Genomic DNA, 18,388 nt, shown 5'->3' on the forward strand with positions numbered 1-18,388 from the left:
AGAGGATCTTTTGTGAGAATCCTCATTTCACTGATTTCCCAAGGAGCCCTTGGAAATAGACAGGCATATTCTAAACATTTTAAGAGTAATTGTCTGGAGCCAGGACTCCAAAGAAATCTGAAAGGTATACTTAACAGAAAATTCCGCATTTGCCAGTTACTGAGATCTGCGCTACATGGTTCTGGGGTGGGAAATGAAAGAATCAGCTAAAAGGGATGGAGGGGGCAAGATTTGATTGCTAGCAGCGAAGGACGCAAGGCAGAATTAGAAATATTTTATTCATCGCTCATTGATTCCAGCTTTTGATCTATACAAGTTTATTTTTAAAAGTGTAGATGCTCCATTTTCAGAGGCTGATCTAAAAATACATGCCTGCATGCCTGAGGCTACAATGTGTACATAAATCCAAACCCACAAAAGAAAGTTGTTGTATTTAGGAGCACAGCAGACCACAGAATTGAGCTGAAGGATCTCTTCCAGGAGGGGCGTGACATACGAACACATTGTACACGTTTATATATTGTCAGAGTTGATTTTATGAATGGGCAGAGCAAGTTGTGTAGGTGACAACTTTAAGGGTACATGAAAACTGGGAACCTTATAGGCATGATTCCATATTGGCCCTTCATCCTTTCTCAAAAACATCACCATCATCCTAAACCTATAAGATCAGGGTCAACATTGAGCAAGGGTGCTGTTTCCATATGATTGCCATCATAGTTTGCTTTTATAAGTTGGACTATTTTACTATATATAAGGATGGTATAAATCAGGTATAGTCATAAACTATATAAGGTATTTGAGTCAATAATGAAGACTATATTGCCTAGTGATGTCATAATTCTCTTTCCAATAATTTTCTCACAGTAATGAAATCACCTAAGAATACATTCCTCAGAACACACCAATGCCTTAAAAAGATACATGTCCGTACTGACATAATTTAATAGATGGTCAAATAATTAATAACAATTTAGTAACTTTTCAAAAGCCATGCCCATAGAAGTAAAATGTTTGATTTCAAAGCTTATGTACCAGATGAGAAGTGGCATGCATAGAAACTGGAAGAGCATACAGCCTCCTCCTTCAGAATTTCTGGGTCTGTGTAACCACTACTAATGTTTTAATCATAATAAAGACTTTTTATAAGGGATTTTATTATTTTTTAAAATTTTATGTATGTAGGCATTTTGTCTGAATCTTTGTTTGTATACCATGTGTGTGCAGTTTCTACAGAGGCAAGAAGAGGGCATTGCATCCCTTGTAACAGGATAAAAAAAGGGCTATTTGGAAATCAAACCTGGATCCTTGAGTTTTTGCCAGAGCCCTATCTCCAACCCCCACAGGGAAGTTTTGTACTTTTCTGCTCCTTGGCTGCATCTTATGAGTAAATCAAGAACAATAATCTGAATTATCTTACAGAAAGCCGTCTGTTGTAAAGTCATGAAGCAACTGAGGCCCTTGGGACTTGGTCACCTTTCACTTTGTATCAGTGACCCGCACAAACCTACTGGACTAAATGACTAACATGTCTTTTATAACTGCGGAGAATCCCATAAGTTATGTGCTTACCCAGTTCACCTTTATATGGATCCACTACATTTAAATAGTCCAGTCGAAACAAATGAAAGAGTAAGGTTTTTCAGAGTTGTGAAAAATTAAACGTGGTACATGGAATGATAGCAGAGACTGGAGAAAATAGGATAGTTAATTATCTGTCACTATGACAACATTCCCAAGTGAATCAACTTAAAGGACTTATTTTGCTTAATGCTTTCTGTCCATATTTGCTTGGCACAATAACTTTTGTATTTTTACTGAAGTATTCAATTATGGCAGTAGTACATTGTAGAAGAAAGCTGCACATCTTACAATGGCCAAGAAAAAAGGAGTGAGGAAGATGACCTGGGGAGAATAGATAGGGTCTCAAAAGCTCCAACCTACAAGTGACTCTTCTTTACTGAGGCCCTGTCTCTTAAAGTTGCTACTCCACAACATTAATACTAAGAGGTGGAGCCACAGCCTTGTACGCATGAGCAGTCATGGGTGGGGCATTATAGATGAAACAACAGGTTTCTGTGACTAACACAGGGGCAGCATAAACACTTTCAGCCATTGCAAAGTAGGGAATGGGTAAGGAAGATGCAGATGAGTTCAGATCCTCCCTCTGGAGCTATAATAACTGAATCTACTGAACTACAAGGACAAGAGACGGCTTAATAGGAGAAAAAATATATGCTTTAGTTAACTAGTACATATTCATGGGAGCCTTGTAACAGTAGAAATTCAACAATAGGCAGATGGTTAAGGCTTAAATAAACCGTGTAAAGGTGGAGAGAGAACCTGGGGATAGTAAGCAGGCACTTTACAGTGATTAGAATTAATTTGTTAGGAGAAATGAGCAGCTTGAAATGTAGGCCTGTGACAAAGTGCCTGAGAACTAGAGGTGTTCTATTTTCAATTGTTGTGTTCTATTTTCAGTTTCTTCCTCTGTGATGGGAGTTGAGTCTATTTTGAATCTACCATGAGTCAGAGGATGGAGAGAATCATGTTCCTGTCTGACAGGTACAGACTTAATGGAAACAAGGAACTCGAAGATGTTTGCTATGTTTGCTACTCCCAGGTGCTCAGTGTGAGGTCTAGAAAGTGCCATCTTTTTGTTGTTGTTGTTGTTGTTGTTTGTTTTTTTGTTTTTGTTTTGAGCCTCAACACTAAGTATGAAAGAGGCTAGTGTATTTCTGTCAAGAAGCAGACAGTATGTACTTTCAAGGGTTCAGGCCTTAGGGCATCGGTTACCTCTGTAGTTCTGCTGCTGAAGCTGTTAAGGCACAGACATGCAATCTGCAAGCAGAGTATGTGAACTCTGCAATCTGCACGAATGAGTGCGGCTGTGCTCCAATGATACTCAATCTGTGAACACTGAAAGGTGAGTTCCACATCACTCTTACATGGTGTTGAACATCATTCTTCTTTCCCCAATTACTTGAAATTAAAAAGACCATTCTTCGTACAGGTTACACATGAACAGGCAATGGGTAGGATCCAACTCAGACTAGAGTTTGTCTGCCTTCTGGGAGGGATCCATAGACTAACAGAGAAAGGTTAGGCCCAGGTGTGGTAAAAATGGTAATTCTGCCCACCCAACTAGTTTATCATTTGTGTTTAAGAAAGGCAGACAGATCTCTAAATTCTTTTGCAATGTCAAGACAAAAAAAAATGTATGCTTGCTGTCTCTTAAGAATTGGAATAAATGACTGGATTGATATGTAAAATAAGACTAGACTTGTGTTCTCCAGGAGTTGAGCTATCCAGAGAATTTTTTAGGATAAAAAGAGAGAACTGCTTGGAGAACATAGACAGACAGACAGACAGACAGACAGACACACACACACACATACACACACACACACACACACACACACACACACACAAGCAGGACATGTACAGAGAGATCTCTTAGAATAGCAAGCAAGCAGAATATAGACAGAGAAATCTCCAGACAGAAAGCAGAACATAGAGAGAAACTGACTGGAAAAACTGTATCAAGCAGAACATAGGTTGTCAACTGAGATCCATGACTTGACTTCAAGTCATTCTTTTTGTTGCTCCCAGACACCCCTTCTTTCAGAACCCCTCTCTGTGCTGAAGCTGCTCCCTGGCACATCAGCAGGACCCACTGCTTATGCAAGGGCGAGAGGGCCACTACCATTCCTTGCCCACTATAATTGCCATGGCTGACACTTCTGTAACACAAACCAGGCAAGTCAGAGAAAAGCATAGCTAATGTATTTAATCAAAATGTTATGGGACACAGAAGCCTCCAGAAATGAATCACAAATAAACCAGGGGGAAATGTGTGTTATTATGCTTAAATTTGATGAAGAATAGACAGCTGTGCAGAAGAGTAACTGGACTAAAGGTTCTGACTGAAAGTAACAGACTGGTGGAGGTGAGAGACAAAGCTGTTCAGATTCCTTTTGCTATTCATTGCATCCCTTTATCCAGGTAAACTGCAAAGCCAGGTAGGTGAAGGTCTTATAACCTATTGTTGCATAAGATCCCTGGGGGTCTTTCTTGACAGCAAGCTCCTACAAAAAACATGAAGAGAAGATGAAGGTGATATTCTAGATTTTATGGCCCACTTTAGAGAAGAGGAATCTTAGCTTTTCTAATTCACTTTAGGAGAGGAGGAGAAGCAAGAGAGACAGGAGAGGGAGGGTCTGAGCCTCCACCCAACATCCTCCAATTTGATATCCTCAGCAAACCAAAGTGCCACACTTTGGGGTACTGCTTTCTGAGCCCCAAACATACCAACATGTAGATAATAGCCCATGACCCTGCGCAGGCCAACTGCAAATCTCTGCTCATAGCAATACCTTTTCCAGTGTGCTCAAAACTCAAGCCAGGCAGGTCTGATTGAATATTGAATAGTTAATTTTGAAGCTAAAGAAATGACATTGGTGGATCTCATACATCCATTTCTATTAGGTAGTGGGTATCAGTTTTATTGGATTAAGGAAGGAATAGGCCATAAGTTAGTCATTCTTTGAGCTCATTTGTAAGGGTGTTTCAAACTAGATTAACTGATAGAAGACTCATCGTAAATATCGGTGGTCCCACCCAAGGATGTAGAATTTCAGACTGAAAAGGTAGCGAGGAAAATAAGAATGAGACAGGACCTGTCCTTGCTTTCTAAGGTATACCATGACCAACCAAATTATACTTCTGCCATCTCATGTTTCCATCTTGCCATCCCCACCACAATGGACTGTGCCCCTTAAACCATGAACCCACAAAAATCCTTTCTCCCTTCACCTGCCTCTTGTCAGATGTTTTGTTGCAGCAAAGAGTAACATAACCAATATACCTAACGCAATCTGCATACATTTTTCTGGTGATGGGGAAGGATTACAAAGTGTTGTTCTCACTGTAGTAAATTTCCACCAAAGGGAGAAACAAAAGAGAAGATTCATTGGTAGCCACAGAAAGAATCCGAACCTTTTTAGCATGATCTATCTTTCATTTACCAAATTGAAATATGCTTTGACAACCTACCAAAATCTATCTTCTAGGCATCTCTGACTATTTAAGATTTATGGAAAAGAGCCTCCATGCTATCTCCTCACCTATATATTCTCTGTGTGTCTGTCAGCACTTTTTAAACCTATTCTTAGCTCTCAAAGTTCTCCTCACTGCCTTTGATCTAGCGCAAGCTTTGCCTTCCACTCAAGCCATCAGATGGCTCTCTGGTCCCCACTGTGCTCTCTATGCACTAACAGGCCCGTAAATCAAGTCTAAACTTTTGTGTTACTGAGATGCTTCTCCTCTATAAGATCTCTGAGTACCAATCCTTTTGTATGTGACAACCTGCTATTCTCCAAAGTGTCTTTGACCATGTCTGTAATGCCCCATAAGAGAAGCTGAGAATAGATTGACTAGTCACCCTTTGATTGAGATAGTAAAACAAAGGTCAGGGAAGACAATAAACTGAGTCAAGAAAAATGAAGACATCATATATACATCTCCAGAAACTTGTCTTTGAACCAATGCTTAAGCTGCCATTGATAAAGTATCTTTTTTTCCTTTTCTTTTCTTTCTTTTTTTTTTTCTTCAGAGCTGGGGACCGAACCCAGGGCCTTGCGATTGCTAGGCAAGCGCTCTACCACTGAGTTAAATCCCCAACCCCCTGATAAAGTATCTTAATAAATTTTTCTCACCTGATAGCCAGAAGATAGAATCAAGCCCATCATGTAAATGTAACCTCTAGCTATGTCATTCTTTCTACCTGGTATAATCGGTACTTCATGGAGAGTCTTTGAGAGAGAAAAAAAAGAGTCCTGTCCAGTCGCCAGGAAATAAACAGAATTCTTCCTTCTCTATCTACAAAAAAGTCAGAAAAGCAAAGAAAACACTGAAGTAGTTGACTTTGTTTTATATATATATATATATATATATATATATATATATATATATATATATATGTGTGTGTGTGTGTGTGTGTGTATTATATAAAATATTTGTTTATATATTTATTGTATATATGTAATATATATTTGTTTCCATATATGTGTCTTTGTATGTGTGCATGCATTTATGCATTTCTACACAAGGCAAATGTATTTAATAGTAATATATTCATTTCATTCTTTTTTTTTACAAAAGAAAACTATTTTTTTAAAAAATAGGCTTAGATATTTTATTTATATGAGTACACTGGTGTACTTCAGACACACCAGAAGAGGGCATCAGATCCCATTACAGACGGTTGTGAGCAGTCATGTGGTTGCTGGGAATTGGACTCAGGACCTCTGGAAGGGCAGTAAGTGCTCTTAACCGCTGAGCCATCTCTCCAGCCTAGCAATTTATTCTTAAGTAAACAACCTCACTGTACTTGAACCTCAATTGCTTAGACATCAAATGAGGATACATTGCTCATGCTACTGAGAATACATAACATAAATTGTTTTTAAAGCATTAAGTCTGATTGAACCCAAAGGCTTAACAAGTGACGATTCATTTTATTTTGCATGTAAAGTGTTTGCCCTTGGCTGAAGGAGATATATTTAAGTGAGATCAACTGTTAAGTGGATTATTTCCAGTATTTTAAAGCCTCTCCAGTGTGGTCAAAAGTGAGCTGGACACTAAGAATGTTTGCTCATGTTTGCCTTTTGGGACTTCGTAGTCTGGAAGGATATGACCCCAGCTTCACACAGGATATGTTTGAAACAAATGGAAAACTGTATAATACAAAAATGAATTACCTTAGCTTTATGGAACAGTGAAGTCAAATGAAGTAGAGGACAGCTGAGAAATCTTTAGGGAGAGGAAATCCACTGCCTAAAGAGAAGGGCAAGCTGGATGTCCATACATGGGGAGGCATAGAAGAACAATGTGCAATTTTCATCAGACATCAAATGAGAAATTGCTAGCAAAATAGCATTGCCTCACTTCCCAGGTGGCTAAAGTCTTATTCATATTCTTATAAAAGAAAGCTGAAATTTCCTGAGTGCTTCAAAAAGAAAGCCGCATGCTACACCGTTTTTTATGAATCAGCCATTTCCAAACATGACTGCATTACGTGTCTTTTAAAGACTTCTGCTATCACTCTCTGAAACCCCGGGAAAAGATTCTCTGTGGTTTTACATTCCTTTTCATTTACTCTAGAGGGAAACACACCATGAAAATTTCCATATGTTCATCCTCTCCTGTACATATTTATGTGAACAGTTTCCTTTTTAACAACTTTCAAAACATATGCTCTTTCCCAAGTTATTTCCCCTAAAAGTAATTCAGTGATGGCATGATTCATGGATTATGGGGACCAAGCAAAGTTACTGAACCAGGTGTGACATTTGGACTCGTTAAAAGTCACTGTACCAGAACACATCAAATGGCAAGATTTGCCCCCTGCCTTTGGGTGCTCTCATCATTTCACTTTAGTCTGCGATGAAGCAGGCTGCCAGTTTAAACAAGAGGTTGTCACTATACTCATTCATAATACAACATCCCTCTGAATGCAAAAGCTTGGCATCTGAGTGAAGGTTGATGGGAGACAACCAATAAATACAAGTCCTGAGAGCAATAACTCGTAATTTCCTACACTAACCCCTGATTTCTACTGCACTGAAGTAAGCAACATGAGCATATTTTAAGGTGTAAATACACAGCCAAGAAATTTTCTCACGATCCATTATAAACTTCTGTTAATAACACCTCTCGCTCCACAGTCAATTCCAGTTTTGAAATTAATGTACACATTAGTGTTAGTAGTTTGGGTAATTTTGAAGATCCACTTTACATTTATTGCCATGATTTAGATCTGGCCTGAATATTTTCCAGAGATTCGTGTAGTAAAATTGGAAATTATAATCAATAAGGACTCCAGGTAGTGATTAGTTCACTTCTTAAGGGATGCCTGTTAGTCTCAATAGTGACTTCTCATTATTGCCGGTTGGGATAAAATCTCCACTACTACATATGGCCCTTTCTGCACATACTCATGTCCCTTTCAGAGTCTTCATTATGTTGTAAAAAAATCAAGGTGCCCCTCACCAAGGCCCAGACAACTAGGATAGATTGGTTATCTTAAACTTTACCTCTGAAACCCTAAATCAAATAAAATCATTTTGTTCAGATAAAGTATTGAACTTCAGGTATAGTTTGTTATAGCAGCAGATAATTGACTCATATCTGGAACCATTACTACAGTGTGTGGTTGTTGGGATAAAAATATTTAACGATACAGTAAAGGGTTTGGAACTGGATAAGCAGGGTTTGAACAACAAGCTGCAAATAGTTGGTCCCATGAGGAAGCATTCCGGGAGATTCTGGTGAGGGCTCAGAATAAAGGGCATAAGGAAAGATCTAGATATTCTCCAAGAGGATGAGATCTCAGAGAGAAATGAAGACTGTCCTAATGGAAATTGGAGAAAGGGTCATTCTTATTATGAAGTAGCAAACAACTGCTCTGAACTCTGCCCATGCTCTATGGCTTTATGGAGTGCCACACTTGGAAATGACGAGTGATTAACTGATAAATGAAATTTCTAAACAAAATATAGAAGGAGCTACGTGAGTGCTCTTGGCAGCTTGCAACGTGGCTTAAAAGTAGAAAGAAACCAACCAGAATAAGTTGAAAATTCATAGCCCAGAGAAAAGTGTGCTTTAGCAAACAATATATTGATATAGGCAAATAACCATTTGTTAATATGATTATCAGAGATAGAAGGAAGCTAGGTATCAATTTTCCAAAACAGGGAAAAGGCCTTGAGGGCATCTCATAAATTTCTGAGATCAATTCTCTTAGCACAACCCTGAACACCTTCTAGGGAAAAAAAAGTAGTTTTAGAAAATAAACCTAATACTGTCATCACAAGTTTACTTACTTCCCAGTATTGTCTTGGGATTTGGTCTGGGCTCCAAAATGACCAAGTAAAGGTGCTGGCATGGATTATAAAACAGATCAAATGTAACATTTTGACTTGTTATACATCCTTGTCCCCAAATGTCTCGAGTAACAAGATTTAACCACCAAGCTTGAAACATTCACATTGTAGTTTGTGCTAATTCTCCAGGCTTATTGAATATAGAAATTATGGGGTCAGTAGTCACTTCCACTGAGTTTTCAAAGGAACTCTCAGAGATCCATGAAGAGATACTGTGAAGGTTCTTTACTGGAATACCTGTGCAGCCAATGGAGGAGCACTACTATTCTTGACAGCCCAAAGTAAGAACCACTGCCACACTTTCATTTCCAGTCTGGGAGACTCACAGGTTCTACCGCTCAACCCCAGAGAGTAGTCATACAACCTGTAATGAGTAATGTTTTGGAAGCACTTAACTGTGTACAGTATGTTATATTTGGACTGTTAGAATTCGATGTCTGCACTGGTTTCTTTCATACTTATTGGGAGCCACAAACCCTTTTTTGTTTTGAGCATTGTCTTTTGGAAACAGAATTACCCTGTGTCTGTTGTACCCTTGTATATTTGAAGCACATAACTTGTTTTTAATTTTACAGGGTCACAACTGAAAGAGTTTGCCTTGAGCCTCAGATGAGACTTTGGATTTAGGCATTTGAGTGAAGTCGAAATGAGTTCAGATGTTGGGCACATTGATGAGGAATGTATATAAAATGTGTTTGGAGAAGAACATGAACACTGGTAGTCAAGATGGAACAATGAAGTTTATACTCAGCAGTGTTTCTCAAGCTTCCAATGCTGGACACATTTAATACAATTTTCATTGTTGGGCTGACCCCTAACCATAATTGCTACTTCATAACTGTAAATTTGCCACTGTTATGAATCATAATATAAATCTCTGATATGTAGGATATCAGATATGGGATGCCCCACCAAGGAGCTACAACCCACAGGTTGAGAACCACTATTACTCAGTAACATAAATCCTTGCAAAAGATTCATCTACCGGAAGTGTGGGTCTCAGTCTAAGGATGAAAGGTGGAAGAACCATTAAGAGGTCTGACCTAATAAAAGGGAGTTACCACCTCAGAAGTAACGGATTCATCCGGTAAGTTGTCATCAACAGAGACGGGTCTACATGCTTGGCCTCTTCTACAGAAGGCCTTTAATCATTTTAATTCATTACTATGTTATAACAGAGTAATTGCCCTTAACAGATTTACACTTTTCTTTATAAAGTACCCAGCCTTAATGGTTTTGAAACAGAAAACAACTAATTAAAATGTATATTTGTAGTAAATGTGAAAAGAACATGATAATTCATAGCAGAAAAAACTGGATTCCCCATAGACATTATTTCAGAAGGCCATTATTGATTTTATTATTATCGTTCCTCTCATTTAGCAGGAGAGTGAACCAAGGTTGTGCAGAGGGAATATGGTCCGCTACAAGACACTCATAGATCTGCTATGACTGAACCCCATGCCCTTCCTACCCCTATCTCAACTCTGATGGGCTTCTGTCAATCTGAATAGGAAATGCTCCATGCTCCATTGCTGGGTCAGAGTGTTCCAGTCTCCCTCATCCCTGACTGGTCAATTCTATTCAAAGTTTGTTTTCCATTTTGCCTCCTTTACTTTCCCAATAAGAAATATATAAAACAAAAGCTTGGGACGGAAATACTGACAGTCTTATCAAAAGTTCTATTAAATTGTTTTATCACAATTACATATTGCCAAGTTTTTGCTTTCTCACCATTAATCTTTTTCACCATTCATTTTGTTCATTTGTGGAGGAGCACAGCAGCCAGGCAACGCTCTACAGAGATTCCAAAGGCAGGAGGATGGTCTCCATGGGAACCAAGGGGGACTTTTCAGAAGAAATGAGGGTTGACTGTTATGTTACTTAAGGAAAAGGGGGTTAAGTCTTGGCATCCCAGCCACAAAATTCATATACATATAAGGTAAGATGAAATACTATGTTTCCGTGGTGGTAAAGAACTCAGGGTGTTCTAGAGAACTGGGGCAGTAAGAATGGATTATTGTTTAGGAGTGACACTCGAACTGCTAGGGGATAAGAAAAGGTTATTTAATTTTTTAATTTAAATTTTTCCTGTAACATATTTTGGCCATATTCTTTTTCCACCATTAACTTCTTCCAGATTCTCTTTTCCTCCATACCTATGCCCTGCCTCAAAGAAAGGAAGAAAGGAAAAAGAAAGAAAGAAAGAAAGAAAGAAAGAAAGAAAGAAAGAAAGGAAGGAAGGAAGAAAGAAAGAAGGAAGACAAAGAAAGAAAGGAAATAAACCTGAAAATTACATCAAAGTAAAACAAAAGTAGAAAACTAGACAAAAACTACAAAAAAGACATACCATAAAAGTAATGTGTGTGTGTATGTGTGTGAATCCATTTTGCATTTATGAACAACTACTGTTCCATTGGGACCACATGAGAGGGTGGTTGATATACCTATTGACCTTATTGAGGGAAACTGATTTTCCCTTTACCAGAAGATATCAATCGCAAATCACTTCTTGGGTGAGGGTGGGACAGTGGTTAAGCAATGACGAGATCTGCACCTGGATAATGTGCAGAGTGTGAGAGACTTAGGAGCACTCAGAAAAAGAAATTTTGAGTTGCCAGTGAGAAGGTTTGAATATAATGGAGTTACAAGGTAAAGAGAAAAGGGTTTCCAAATACAGGGCTCAGCCTCTACTCTGGGTGCAAACAAGACATTCAAACTGGTTCCTGCCCCAAAGAAAAGGGAAACTGTTCAAATGATAAACTCTCACTTGTATCATTTATCTCCTTACGAATTAAAATCACTTCGCCAACGTCTCTATTTTGCAATTCAGGAGTGAAGACACATGTAGGTTATCCTCTGTGAAGCTTTCCTACAGTGTCATCTTGAACATCTTGCGGGTCACACTGGCTGTGTGTGGCCATAGGAGCTATTACAATTCCTGTGCTGCACCAGGTCTGTTTCTCTCTGTACAATAATACAGCCAGGTGATCTCTATTTTTTGTCTTTCTGAAATACTGGCTTTCCTTGTCCATTACACTGGGTTCGTCTTCTTTCTTTCTTCTTCCCTTCCTCCCCTCTTTCCATTCTCCCTTCCTCCATCCCTATCTTCCTTTATTCCTTCTTGCCTCCCTTCTTCACTTTTTTCTTCCCTCTATCGCTATTTTCCTCTGTTCTTTTTTCTTTCCACCCACCTATCCATCCCCCCTTCCCTCCTTCCCTCCCTCCCTCCTTCTTTCTTTCCTTCCTTTCTCTTCTTAACAGAATTTTGGTGAAGATTATATTTCACCATGTAGATTAAGTAATATATAAAAATCTAGTCATATCTTTAAAGTATTATGAAAAAAACCAAGTTTACAATTTTTAGTAAAAATATAATTAAAAACATGCCCATATAACTGTAGTCTTCCCAATTCTTTCCTTACTATCTAATCTGCAAGGAGCCAGAGGTGCTGCTGGGAAACCGCTTCACACTGAACCAAGCAAACATCTAACTTATTGTGTCAACCCTAGAATCTCGGTGACCAGTGTGTACAGCTCTTCTACTTCTAGTCAGTGGGACAGAATGTTGTCACTGATGACAGTCTCTTACCGAGTACCTACATTGCTGGTGTCAGTATCCCAGCTACTTTAGAATATTAACCTGCATTTGGATAAGTGGGTACTAAACAAAATTCATGTTCAAAGTCAAGTGTACAGAATCAAACCCATTTTTAACATGGAAAACGGAGAGATAGAGTGGTTCGTTCACAGTTTCTGATTGCTGTTTTATCTGTACCCTATAATTCCTCCTGAATTATCTCCAGCTATATTTGAGAAAGGAAATATAAAGAGACCATTTATAAAACTTGTCATCATAAATTCCCCAGTGACATTTTTTTGCAGATATGGCAGAACTATAGGCAAACCCAAAATATAAAGAGTCATATATAATAACAGTTCTGTGTATTCCTATAAAATTATCAACTGCCTGAAGTGCTAAGTTCACTACCTTTTTGCAAAAGGAAGTCCACTTCCAATATCATCACCTAAAAGATAATGCTAATTAAAAAGCTTAAACTGCCTCTGCATGACAGTCAGTGATTTTCATCTCTGTATCAATTTGATACAGAAAGTTGTTGGAAGTGGTGGCACACTTTAATCTTAATACTGGGGAAGTAGAAGCAGGTGGATCTCTGTTAGATTGAAGCCAACCTGGTCAAAACAGTGATTTTGAGGCAAGCTAGTATGATCCTATCTCAATAAAAAGTAAGGAAAAATAAGTAATTTTAATATCATTAATGAATCATTATGATTTCTATATTGTACAGAGTCCAAAATGGTCGTGTTTTTACTTTGTATTCTACTCTCCACTATCTTGATAGATTATTTGGCCTCTTGTTGCTGCCTATTTGGTAAATATGGTATTTTCATTGTTTGTAGGAATAGCATGAAAATCCCACAAAAGCAACTTACTCTGATTTTCTGCTGAACTAAGCGCATCACCTCCTGAGTCTGTAAACACCTCTGAGTCATTTCTGATTAATCTTTGAGGGTCATTTGTTCAGCACAGGTACATAATTAGCATTCTTAAAAAAATAAATAGTCCAAGTAGTGGCTTTTTAGTTCTTCATATCCATCACCTTGCTGTCTTCTGGTATACTCATAATGTACAGATTTCATCAGAGTAAGACAGGTCTGCCTGTGACAAATGGACTGATTTCATTGCTTTCAGTAAAAGATGTTACTATAGTAATCTCTGATTTCTAATAAGCTTTGCTTTGAGTCTTAGAAAATTTTGTTAATTTCTCTTAAAAAATAACTTGCATTTTTAGCAAGGATTCATTTGAGGTGTTTTCTGTCAGCAAACATTTTGATCTGTGAAGAAGAAAAAGAAAGAATCAGAAGGGGAAGAATAAGAACCCCTATCTCCTCTTTTCTACTCCAGGGAGATTTTAAATATGTTCCATGCGGGGTCAGCATCTTAACTGCACCCAACGGCATGCAATTTAAGAGCATATCAAGTTCACCTTTTCAAAGGAGACACTGCTAAATGAGGTTAAGGTATTCATGTAAATGCAGAACTTTTAAACTTTGCTCCCAGCATCAAATGCTGAAATAGTACAGAGCACACAAACATCTTTGTTCCATTGAAAATGATATTGCATGGGTCAAGAAGTCTCTACGACATATTTCTCACTCAGGAAACTGTTGGAGGTATTAATGCAGACTATGCTTCCAGACTTAAGGGGCTTCCAGAACCAAGGGCATGGTTTTCCAAGATCCAGCTCTTCCCAACATCACATCTTTTATTAGCTTCTTATAAGAGACGTTAAGAGGCATCTGAAAACAAAGCTCTTAAATGGATCCCACATTTGCTATATATAACAGTGATACCTGCCTGAGAAGAAGAGAGCCTGTGCTCAGACTGTCCTTAGCCTGAGTCACAGGTTCCTTCTGTTATTTAGCATATAGTGCATTTGAGGTAGCTACTGCTGTCAATTTCAGATATGAAATGAATAGCCCAAGGTGACACACTCATGATGTGTAAAGATGAGAATTGCATACAATTTTTTTTTGCTTGCTTTTTTTTTTTTTTCGGAGCTGGGGACTGAACCCAGGGCCTTGCGCTCCCTAGGCAAGCGCTCTACCGCTGAGCTAAATCCCCAACCCCCTGCATACAATTCTTATGGACACTAAAAGCTTTCACATTTCCAGGGGCTGACATGTTGAACAATTCTCAGTTTATGAGGGAAAATAATCTAACAATTCGCTGATAAATCTGATTAGAAACAGTGAGATAGGCAAGTTAATGGGGCATATTATGTCATTTTTCTCTGACCAGGGTATGTAACTACAAACTGCAAAAACATCTCATTTGTTTTCACCCTCAAAATACATGTCTTTGGCTTCTTGGTCTGTGCCAGATTATTGTTATTACTATTACTATTATTATTTTAACCTCTGTATACTATCATTATTTAAACTCATCATAGGATGTTTGGTTTATTTTTCCTTTGGAGAAGATTTTGTGGACTATCCTATTCCCATCCTTTTCGGACTATTATATTTTATATCCTGCAAAATGATGGTTTCCAAATTTGATCATTGTCTTCCCATTCCCATAATTAAGTTGAGAAAGCATGAGGTCAGTAGAAATCATTTATTTGTGTGATAGTCTTGAACCACAGAAAGGAAGTTCAGAACTATTTTTATCATGTGTGAGTTAATAGTAAGGAAGTGTCTATTTTCTTCAATTGCTTTTTTTTTTTTTGTAATTCAGATTGAGAGGTTGCATACTGTTTCTCCTACTGCAAACAGGCTTTTAAAAGACTAGGCATGTTCAGTAAATTCCCTCTGATGGTTTGAATATAAGGTGTCAGTTTATTGGGGAATTGGTTGTGAGCTGGCAGGCACTGATTGGCTCATCAGAGTTCTGCTTTTGGAATGAATGAATTGTGCACTCATGTAGTAATCGCCAGCATTGCTGGAAGATAATGGGAAAATTACAAAGTGAAGAAAGAAAGAAGGAAGTAGCCCACTGATGACCTGCCTTTAAAGAATTTGTCTCTCCCTCGCTCCATCTCTCCCTCTCTCTTTCTTGCCTGCCATGATCTGAGAAGCCACTGCCACAAACTCCCACCACCACAGTGTTCTGCTTAACCCTGAGACCAGGATTAGCAGACCTAAGGACAGACTGACAGAATGAACCCACTTAAGCCCTTAAGTTGTTCTTATGTTTGTCACAGCAACAGAAAGTCTAGCAGTTATACCAATTAAACAGAAATGTGCCTTTTGTATCCTAACTGTTCTTAGTTATAAGAGACTAGGCAAAGGGTCTTCAGTTCATCATTGCTGTGGATATAAAGGGATTTCCAGTGGGACTTGTGGAAGACAAGTTTTCCACAGCTAGAACAGACTAGAACTCGGTGGCAATGGAGCTGGGCATATCTAATAAGACTATAATCTGCACACTTATTCTTCACACTGATTCTGTTTTCCCCGATTTTCATTGCCGGACTCAGATATGTATTGGTGTAAATTGCTTCAAGTCACCATGTATAAACTTTAATCCCTAAGATTATTTTATTATTTCTATGTTTCCTCTTTCTCTTGTTTTAGTTCAATATTTTTAAATCTATGTATTAATTTTCATGTTTTAAAGATTGTTTTAATTTTAACCTAGTAATGATTTTTGAAACAGGATATTGCTATGTATATAGTCTTGGCTGGCCTCCCTGGGTAAGATCTCCATGCTTAGGATCTCTAGGGCAGTGATTGAAGGGCCCTATAATGTGTATATAAAATATATATATATAATGTATACATAATGTATATATGATGTATATATAATGTGTATATAATGTGTATATAATGTGTATATAATGTGTATATAATGTATATAATGTCTAGTTCCACTGCAGACATTTTTAACGTTAATTCGCATACCTCTTGAAAAAGGTTAAAACTTAAATAAAATAATAGTCATAGACAAGGAAGGCTTAAGAATAAATTTATATCATGCTTAAACTATATAATGTCTTTAAAATAATGAAAAAAATTAAAAGTCACAATAGAACACTGATTTTTCCTTCTCCTTCAAAGATACAAAATACTGAATGAACGGTCTCCGTGCATTGGTTGATTCCTAACGTGCTCTCTGGAGTATGAGATCGTTGCCTTTTCCTAAGAAAGAATAATCTTACTAACAATGGCAGCTGCCAGTGCTTAGAGATCACTTTAGGGAGTTTGCTCTTGAAGCCAAAGTTCCATGTAGTATTTTGAAGTAAGAAGGCTGGTCTTTCTACTGATTCAGAAACTGAATCTGGTTTCTGGATGTGCTTCCAGGTTCTTTACCTGATGAGGCACTGTGTGGGTGGTGAGGAGAAATAACTTTGGGCAGGTAGATTGTCTCACACAAAGGTCTCGGGACCTGATAGAACTTCTCTAATTGTTGAAGCCAGGATGAGGAGACAGCAAAGGGGAAACTTTATGAATGCTTTTTTCCAGACTGCCAATTCAACTTTAAAGAAGTTATGATGCCAGCAATTATTTGTGTGGTGGGAGAGATAGCTCAGATCTTAAGAGCAGAGCAGAATACCTGTTGCTTATCCAATACCAAGTGGCCAAAAGCATACATACAAGTAACATTGGTTTTTGTTTTGTATGTGTGTATTTGTGAATGTGGGTTTCTATAACAACAATTAATTTTTAAAGAGGTTATGAATTTGAAAGAGAAGTGATACATGGGAGAGTTTGAGGAAAGAAAAAGATTGAGGAAATGATATAATTATATTCTAACCCCAAAACATAATTTATAGATTATTAAAAAAAATCCCTTCCTAACCTTCTTCAAACACAGCCTTTCCATCTTGGTTCTTATATTTTCAACAACAATAGGAATAAACTGTTTTAAGAAACTAATTATACAATGTATAGTTTACTAAGGCAAATGTAGAAAGATATATTATTTCTTGAATATTAATGATAACACTTTTATCCAAAGTATTTTAACAGCTGATATGGGGTGAGCACCATCTGTACTATAGAGCTAAGAATCTTTTTTTTTCAGTCTTTTTAAAAATTGGATATAATTATATATTTACATTTCAAATGTCATTCCCTTTCCCACTTTCCTGTCCATAAGTCCCCTCCCCTCCCCCAAAGGGTGTTACCCCCACTCCCCTTACTGCCCCCCCCAGACATTCCCCTGCATGGGGCGTCCAACCTTGGCAGGAGCAAGGGCTTCCCCTTCCACTGATAATCTTACTAGGATATTCATTGCTACCTATGAGGTCAGAGCCCAGGGTCAGTCCATGTATAGTCTTTAGGTAGTGGCTTAGTCCCTGGAAGCTCTGGTTGCTTGGCATTGTTGTACATATGGGGTCTTGAGCCCCTTCAAGCTCTTTCAATCCTTTCTCTGATTCCTTCAACGGGGGACCTATTCTCAGTTCAGTGACATCCAGTCTCTTAATGAGAGAGCTAAAATGTCGTCTTTGAGGTCTGTGAGCAGGTAACATAATGATTACCACTTTATAAAGATTTAAATTCTATAAAAGATTATTGTTGTAGACGTGATAGGTGAGTTAAGAGATTATTATACACAGGTCTCACATGAGAATAACTTCTGGATCTTTAGAGACAACATCCAGGTATCCTGATAGAATGGAGAGTGATTAAGGGTACAGATGTGGTCCAGGGTTTGGCCTCTGCTAATTAATTCACACATTTTAAGGTGTCACCTTTAAAAACTAGAAGCACATTGAGTTAGCAAACTTTGCTATAATTTAATATTTTATTCATTGCTCAGTAATAACACATTTTCCTTAAACAATGAACCCACTGGAATCTAGTGCCCAGAAGACGACGTCTATACCTGTGAGGTAGGGCTATCAGCTGTCTTTTGCCCCTATCTTAGCAAGTCAAAACAATACCTATTCAGAATCTCATTAGACTCATAAGAA

The 18,388-nt window shown here is 38.0% G+C and overlaps 1 non-coding gene across 1 annotated transcript in view; it reads left to right on the forward strand.

Annotated features, from left to right (window-relative positions):
* Positions 1-18,388, forward strand: part of Rgs22l (regulator of G-protein signalling 22 like) — a 139,148-nt gene that overhangs the window by 57,331 nt on the left and 63,429 nt on the right. Inside the window, exons 4-6 of the transcript XR_015625629.1 lie at positions 2,482-2,565; positions 9,521-10,032; positions 10,720-10,887. This is a non-coding gene — a transcript (regulator of G-protein signalling 22 like). The remainder of the gene's footprint in view (positions 1-2,481; positions 2,566-9,520; positions 10,033-10,719; positions 10,888-18,388) is intronic.

Source organism: Rattus norvegicus, chromosome 7, assembly GCF_021556685.1.
Source record: "Rattus norvegicus strain SHRSP/BbbUtx chromosome 7, alternate assembly SHRSP_T2T, whole genome shotgun sequence".
NCBI classification, from domain to species: Eukaryota; Metazoa; Chordata; class Mammalia; order Rodentia; family Muridae; genus Rattus; species Rattus norvegicus.